At 25.1% G+C, this 8,429-nt stretch overlaps 1 protein-coding gene across 1 annotated transcript in view; it reads right to left on the minus strand.

Moving 5' to 3' along the window:
• The window catches only part of LOC142333936 (uncharacterized), an 81,527-nt gene that overhangs the window by 72,493 nt on the left and 605 nt on the right, over positions 1 to 8,429 (minus strand). The window lies entirely within an intron of this gene.

Raw genomic sequence — 8,429 nt, forward strand, 5'->3', positions numbered from 1 at the left:
TTTACATAAGTAAAATAAACGATATTTCTCATTTTTGTTGACAACATAAAATAAAGAAAATCTTGAATATTAGTAATTAAATAAGAGTATTTAAATGCTTACCAAAAAAGTAATATTTTATTCAAAATTTTATTAGATAATAATGATTTTTACTTATATGATTACACTACTCCCTGAGAGATTCCAGGAATTATGGAACTGTTAAATTGTAAGAAGATGCAGATTAATACACTATCAAAAAAATTATAATGTTAAAATTATTCCATAATTATTTTTTTTTAAATATAAATAAAAAAAGATATTATACAAAATTTAATATATTAAACAATAAAAAAATTATTTATACAAAAAATACAAACAATAACCAATAAATATTTCTTAAATTAATTCGTTAAAAAACACCTTTTAAATATATATATGTATATATAACAGACATAAATATCTGTTAATTTATACATTATTTGGAAATATTTCATTATTAATTATTATATAAATAATAAAATGTTTATTATCTATAAACAACACATACACAACCAAATATTTTATACCATATAAGGAGATGTTTAGGGAACATACTAAATTCAATCGTATCGAATAATAAAAATTTTTGATTTTCCTTTAACAGACCATTTTAAGAAAAATATTTTCCATCACATGAAACTTTTATTTTTAAATATTTGAAAATTTTTAAAAATAAAATTTAATGTTTAGTAGTAAACATTAAAATAAGGAAGTCATGTTTTCTCAACACGTGTGTATATAAACTGATCGATTCATAAGATATTCAACATTTAGAAAATTAAATATGTTAATTTATTCTAGAGTTTATATTTATGAATGTGAAATCTTTGCTAAAGAGAATAGAAATTTGTTCTTTAAAATATAAAAATATTTACCCCTACCAGTCAGAACTATTTTTGAATACTAAGAACTTAATACTTTCGTTGTTTTCTCTAATTTATTTAAAATAAAATTAACAAATTTTCTTTTATGAAAACAATAGTATTATGTTGAACACTATTTGACAATACTAATAAAAAAACCACTGATACTTCTGTATCCCATTTAACCAACATGCGCTCAAAATAATTTTCAATAACGTCTTTTTAATTCTGAACTGTTTTGTAGTAATTTTTTTATGCTTAATGTATTTATTTCAATGTTACTTAATATGATTTAATTTAAATAATTAATGTGGACTAAATCACATCTATTTTTTACCTTATAATTTGTTTTAATAATATTTATAATTTATCCTTTAATGACATGATCTATATAAAATGTATAATGTACGTATAGATCAGAATAAAGATTTATTTAAAACTTTCTCAATTTGAGACTAGTAAATAACAGCATACTTTCTTTACGTAATGAGTGTACGTGTAGCTTTTTACAAGCATGGATCATCAAGCCAAGATGTTTTTAATGAGAATACAATTAGTAAAAGATGACAAGGTACAGTATTGATGAATCAATACTGGTTTGGCCAGGTCTTAAACTATGAATTTCCTGAATGGGAAGGTTAGCAATTAAAAATCTGTCTATTCTAATACCCTATGTATATATACAAGTAATAAAATAAAAATAAGTTAAATTAGGAAGTATTTAAAGAAACTAATCTTTCTGTTTATGATATTCATAGACTTCATTTTTATTTTTATTTTTTTTTACATATACTGCTGCTGAATTTCTTGTTATATAATACAGGCAACTATTTTTACTAATTTTATTCTATCATTAACAAAAATTTTATTTATAGGCTAAAATTCCTCATTTATCATAATCCATCCCTTCTCATTTAATTTGGAAATTAAAAATTCAATAATTTTTAATTTTAACATGCTGACTGCCATGTGTATTAATTTGATAGAAATCTAGTAAACAATCTGAGGCCATTTTTGTATAACTTTGATTCACAGTTAATGGTCTTGTTTGGATTTCATGTAGCATGTTATTTGATCTTGGGCGACCTCATAGTGTAACAAAATGTTGTTAGCATTCTCAGTTCCTCTCACCAGATTCCAGGAGTGCATCTCATAAAGGACAGCTAATTTCAACACAGAACTTTTTTGTAATTGTATATTGTTTTGATAGTTGAACAAATATTTATTTTGGAGGAAGACTTACAAAGAATTGTTGAAAATGACCCTGAATCTGACAGCTCAAAATAACGTAACTGACATAAATTACAACACTTTAGTTATATTTTACGAAAATGTGTTTGGTAACTATGTTTTTGAGGTTAAAAATGTTATTTTTTTTAATTATACTTATGTTTATATATTTTTAATTAATTATATTCACATTTTTAATAGTATAAATATTACTAAAAATAGGTAGACAATATCAGCTACATTTTATTACATAGGTAATAAAATATCAGCTACCTAAAAGTAAATGGTAATAGTTTTATGGTTTTCTAATGTAGTTTTTATTATTTCCTGTTACAGTGCCTTCTAATCATGAGCTAGAAGATGAAGCTTCTAAAAATACTGAAAAACAACCTTTTGGTGAGGAAGAGTTACCAGATGATGAAGAGACAAACCCTTCAGGTAATCTCTTAAAAAGAGCTGTTTTTTGAACATGCTGTTTTTGAACAATGCTGGAATATTTAATAAAACACTAATAAAGAACCAGTTGATTTCTTCAATTTATTTATTGATGAAGAAGTTTTAAGTGTTATTGTTATAAATACAAATCTGTATGCAGAGGAAGATATCGTTAAGAAAATAGGGTCAGAGGAGTTAACCCCTAAAAGAAGCCTTGTAACATGGTATGACACATCTGCCAATGAAATGAGGTTATTTTTAGCATTTCTAATCTGGATCGGGCTAGATAAGAAACCCTTTATTGATGACTACTGAACTCAACATATTTTGTATAGGAATGAAGTCAGCCAATACATGAGCAGAAACAGATTTGAGTTGTTGCTAAAATTTATACACTTTTCTGAAAATGAAAATTATCCTCCAAACAGCAAACTCACAAAATTGAAAATCTACTTAGTGAGCTAAACAGTAAATTCAGAGTAATATAAGATCCAGGTGAAAATGTTACCATTGATGAATCAATGGTACGGATTGGATTTCAACAGTATGTACCAAATAAATGGCATAAGTACGGAATGAAGGTTTTCAAACTCTGCTTGCTCGGTGGATACATGGCTTACTAAAATTTATGCAGGGAAAAATTATAATCAGGCAGATCCTAACTTGACTGATGTTACTTGAAATTATGGAACTTTTATGGAACGATGGAAGAACATTATATGCCAACATTTCTAAACAAGTGCTCAATTAAAAATCTTTTAGGAAAAAACTCATTTAGTGGGAACTCTTACAGTTAAGAGGAAGAAAAACCTAACTGCAATCACAAAAGCAAAATTAAGAAGAGGTGACATAAAAATAAAACAATGTGGAAGAATCATTATTGGGAAGTGGAAGGATAAAAGACATGTATAACTACAAAGTCCATACCAGAAATGATCGAAGTAAAGACCCACTGGAGAGAAAAAAGTAAGGAAACTTTTGACAATAGTCGATTAGAATGGTGCTAAAGGATTTGTAGATTTGTAAGTTCATATTCTAATACACTGCACGGAGGAGTTAAGTGGTGCAAAAAGGTGGCTTTTGATCTGTTGACCAATATAACAATTGTGAACAGTCATAGAATTTATATAATGTCAGGCCAGCCTAAAATGTCAATAACTAAGTTTAGAGAGTCAATCACACTGTCAATCTTTAAAGAAGTTACTGGATCTGCAGCAAATTTGAAGATTCGACCAGAATAAACTCTCTAACATACAACTCGCTGAGATGATCATGAAAAGAGGAAAATGTACAGCTTGCTATGAAAAACTATCAATATGTTTTGACAAGAAATATGTGGTGAAAAACAGTAAGCAAATTAGAACACCATCTTTTTCTTACAAATATAAATATCAGTCTTGACTGTTCTTTTATTATTCAAAACTATGAGATAAAATCCAATTAAATTTTTTCAATTTTTTATATTTCTGTAGTAATTAGTATCTGTATCACATTTTTTTCATATTCTTGTAGTAGGTTTTATTATTTTGTTTGTAATAAACTCTCATTACAAACCATAATTTCATATTTTTATTTAGTTTCCCTACACAACAAATTTTAGAGAGGTATGTATCACATTGATGCTTGCTCCTTGCTATAAATGTACATGAGAAATCATTTTACAGAGCCATTTGTCTCACTGTGATGCACAACATATTTGGGAACAAAATCAGGTAAAAATACAAAAATATTTTTTTTTTAACTTCTAGTTGTAAGTAAGTTCAGAAAAAAACAGAAAAATGAAGAATGGCCTGTATGTGTACATCATGCAAACAAATATATTAATTTAATCGTTAATCTAATTCGTTGAATTATTTATTAAAGCAGTCAAATAATAAACAAATTAGTATTAAATATTAATATATATTAGTATTCTAAATAAGACCTAATTCTATTTTTTGAAGTAACATTTATTAATACTATTATTATTCTACATATAATTACAAATTTTTAAAAGTCAACAAATTACTATAAATATTTGAAAAATAAATTTTAATTTAATAATTAAAATGTTAGCATCAAGATTTCTTTGTATAATATTAAATTAATCTTTTTTTTATTTTATGACCTCAAGCAAATGAAAACATATAAATAAGTTGGTAGGACCACTTTGAACTTTGTTAATTTAAACTGTCTGAGAATTAGCTGCTAATTAATTCAAACTGATGACATATTAATAAACCACTAGTCATAACCATAAATTAATCCAATTTTTAAAATTAGTTGAAATATGTAAGAAGCTTTTGTTTTCAGAACAAACATTAATAAACGTTGTAGTGTACAGTCATTTAAAATAATTAATTATAATTTATTTAAATAAATAATAATAGTAATAATAATAATAATGGTATTCTACTTTTTGATCATGTTTAAGAATCCAAAATTAAATTTTTAGAATTCTGAAAAAATTGGTTGAAGGACACTTTCATACTTATTTTTTACTTCTTGATACTGTATCTGAATCTGAAATCAGAATTTAAAATTCCAATAACAATGCAGATAGATTTAATGATCTCAGTAATGAATTAATGTAGATTTCTAAATAAACGTTACAGTCCAATAACGTAAATTAAATTAGCAGGAACACTTAACAAGAAATACAGTAGAATACAATTAAAAAAGAAAAAATTAAATTCATTCACTAGTATAACATCAAGATAGTAATAAAGCTTAGAAAAAAACAATAAAATAATATGCGTGTGTTTAGATTTAACTTGCAATAAATAAGCTACTTTTTATCTTTTTTTTTGCATCTAGATTTTTAACAGTTTGCTAATTCAATAAAGAGGTATCAGAACTATTTAAGAACAACTTAAGTTAAAATGCTGGTATCATGATGATGTAACCTGTGCAGGAATCTATTTTATTATATTTTACATTATTGTTTATTTAAATTGTTTAAAAAATAAAATTAAGATAATAAACTAATTAGAAAGTTCAATTAAAAGGAAAATATTTGTCAAAGTTTTTACATCTTGTTACTAGATAACAAATTCAAATTTTACTTGGCAGTCTCATGATTTACTTGTATATTTCATGTTAGCAAACCTTCAATTTGTTTAAAAAATAGTTATAGTGAAAAAACAAATTATATGATTCATTTTCATTCAACTAATATAAAATCAATGCGCATATAAAATTATAATAATTCCATTCAAAATAAATAAGATTGTTGTTATATAACAAAGTACATGATTAAAAAACATACCCATTTTGTTTCACAAACATTCAATTTCAATAACCGTATTCTAACTTTAGTCACTTAATATAATTGCATCAATTTGATATCAACATCTATCTTGGAACCCATGTAAAATTTTTTTTTTTTTAAATAAAGTTGGTCTGATAAAATAAATTACATGGTTAACAAGAAATAAATATTAAAATTTAAAAAACATGACTGCCAAAAAAAACATTGTATTATATTAGCAAATATTTCGTTTGAATTTTTAAAATCAGAAAATTGGTTGTAAAGATATAACAACATTTCTGAAACTGTGAACTGTTAAATCGAGAGTGTACCTGATGCGTGCCAAAGTTAGTCTTCAACCTACTAACAAATACCCTGTTTGAATTTTGAAAATCGGGCGATTGTTTGCAGAGATATTATAAGAGCACCTCACTGCACCTCCCAAAACAGCACCCCAGGGACACCCTGTTTGTTATCAGTTGATGGTGATTATTAGTCTAGCCTTACACAAAGTGCTCGCATCACATCACCATTCCAGCCTCATCCGCAGTCCCCACAAGAAGCTCATTATTATTAAACAAAAATGTTTTAATTTTTTTTAATATTATTTTATTTAATGTAAATTTAATTAAATTATTTCTGTAATATTATTCATTTGATTGATTCAAATCATTCAGTTCAAACCCAGCTCACATAGTGATACAAGTTCACAGTTCATTAATTCAATTCATTAACGTTTGTGCTTCAAATGGAAAGTTTCCAATACTATATAATTTTATATATATATATATATATATATATATACGTACATATTTATATAGCCTATGACACTCCCAATAACGTAAGGATTCCAACACAGGGTCAAACATCTAAATTGATTCAGCCATTGAGCTGCTGTAGTGGAACAAACATAGATACATACAACCTAAATACATTACACTCACTCCTTTTTAGGCAGTTATGTAAAATCAGCTGTTTTTCTAAACAAAGTTAAGATATTTGTATTCCAACTCAAGTTATTTAATATGTTTCAATTTTTATCAAGTTAAGACACATAATTTATTTTAAAAAATTGAATTACAATAAATTTTTTAATTTTGTATTTAATTTACAGCTAATTCTACAGCAGTTTAATTTATGTTGGTCCCAAATTGGTACTGCTAACCTGATAAATATAAATAAAAATTCTTTTTAAACAAAAAGAAAAATGAATCAAATTTTAGATGAAAAATCTGCTAAACCTGTACAGGGTGGAGAACTTGAAATTTACTGTACGTTAAATTTCTAGCCTTTATATAGTCCCAAATCTATCAAACCTGAATAATTATTGTATTTGGTAATTCAACAAGACTGTTCGGTGAATGCAGACCAGAAGAAAAAAGAAACAGATTTTTTCTGACAATGACTACTGAAAAACTGTATATAGGGTAATATTTAATATTCTAAGGAAGCATTTAATTTATATTAATTGCATCCAATAAAACTTTATTTTGTAACCTATAATTCTATTTTATTTTGTAATGGATTTCGGAACTTAATATTTGCCATGCTCCATCTTCAGGAGTGAATTTATTTTCATTAAATACTACAAAAATCTGAATAACATCTATAGATATAAATAAAGTAACATTCCCAAACATTATGCATATACGAAAAACTAACCTAGTCAAAATAATAAAAAAAAAATTAAATTTTAAATGAATATATACACAATTTAAATGCACTCGTGAGATCTCTGGCGTACTGTACGGTTTATGCAATCTATCCCCATCTATTACATGTACAATATTAAATATAATTAATTAATTGTATAACATAGACATTTTATTAACATATTTATTTTAAAAGCATTCTATTAGATACAAATACTATTATCATTATTTTTAAATAATAGCAACTTACAAATGATTAATCAGCAAATTAATTGAATAAAAAATACATTTCAGTACTGCAAGATATATATATATATATATATATATATATATATATATACATATGTATCTTTGATACATATGTATTTATTTTACTGAAATTTTTTTTTTTAAGATTCATATTATTTCTCTGTATTGTTAAATTATATTTAAATTCTATTAAATAGACCTCCTAGTACAGAATATTGAGGTAAGGCATATCTTACCTTAATTTTTCATGAAAGTACTTACAAAGGATCCCGCATCCTCATTCATAATTAAAATAATTTTATTAATGCATAATAAAATATAAAAATATAAATACTATTGTAATGAAAATTGGGTATTAATTTACACGAGTGCTGCTATCTGTTGAAGTTTTTATAAGAAAGTCTCTACTACCAAACCATCAGACAGTGTTTGGGAGAGACCTTATAAAAACTGCAGCAGATAACAGCAATTCTAGCTTAAATAAAATAAGAATAAGAACTAAAATATAAGAAGTAAGAAGTAGCTTAAAAATTAATAAGTAATTTTCATTATTTTAGTATTTTTACTTTAAAATTTTTATTAAGCAGTAACAGAATTATTTCAGTCATGACTGAGGATGTGATGACAGTTTAAGAAATGTTAATGATCAATACTGTAACATAATATAAAAATTTAGTGTTATACCCTCATCTGGATATATGATTATTTTGTCATGTTTAATAAGAATTTTAATGTCGTTAGAAATATAAG

This window comes from Lycorma delicatula, chromosome 13 (assembly GCF_047948215.1).
Source record: "Lycorma delicatula isolate Av1 chromosome 13, ASM4794821v1, whole genome shotgun sequence".
Taxonomy (NCBI): domain Eukaryota; kingdom Metazoa; phylum Arthropoda; class Insecta; order Hemiptera; family Fulgoridae; genus Lycorma; species Lycorma delicatula.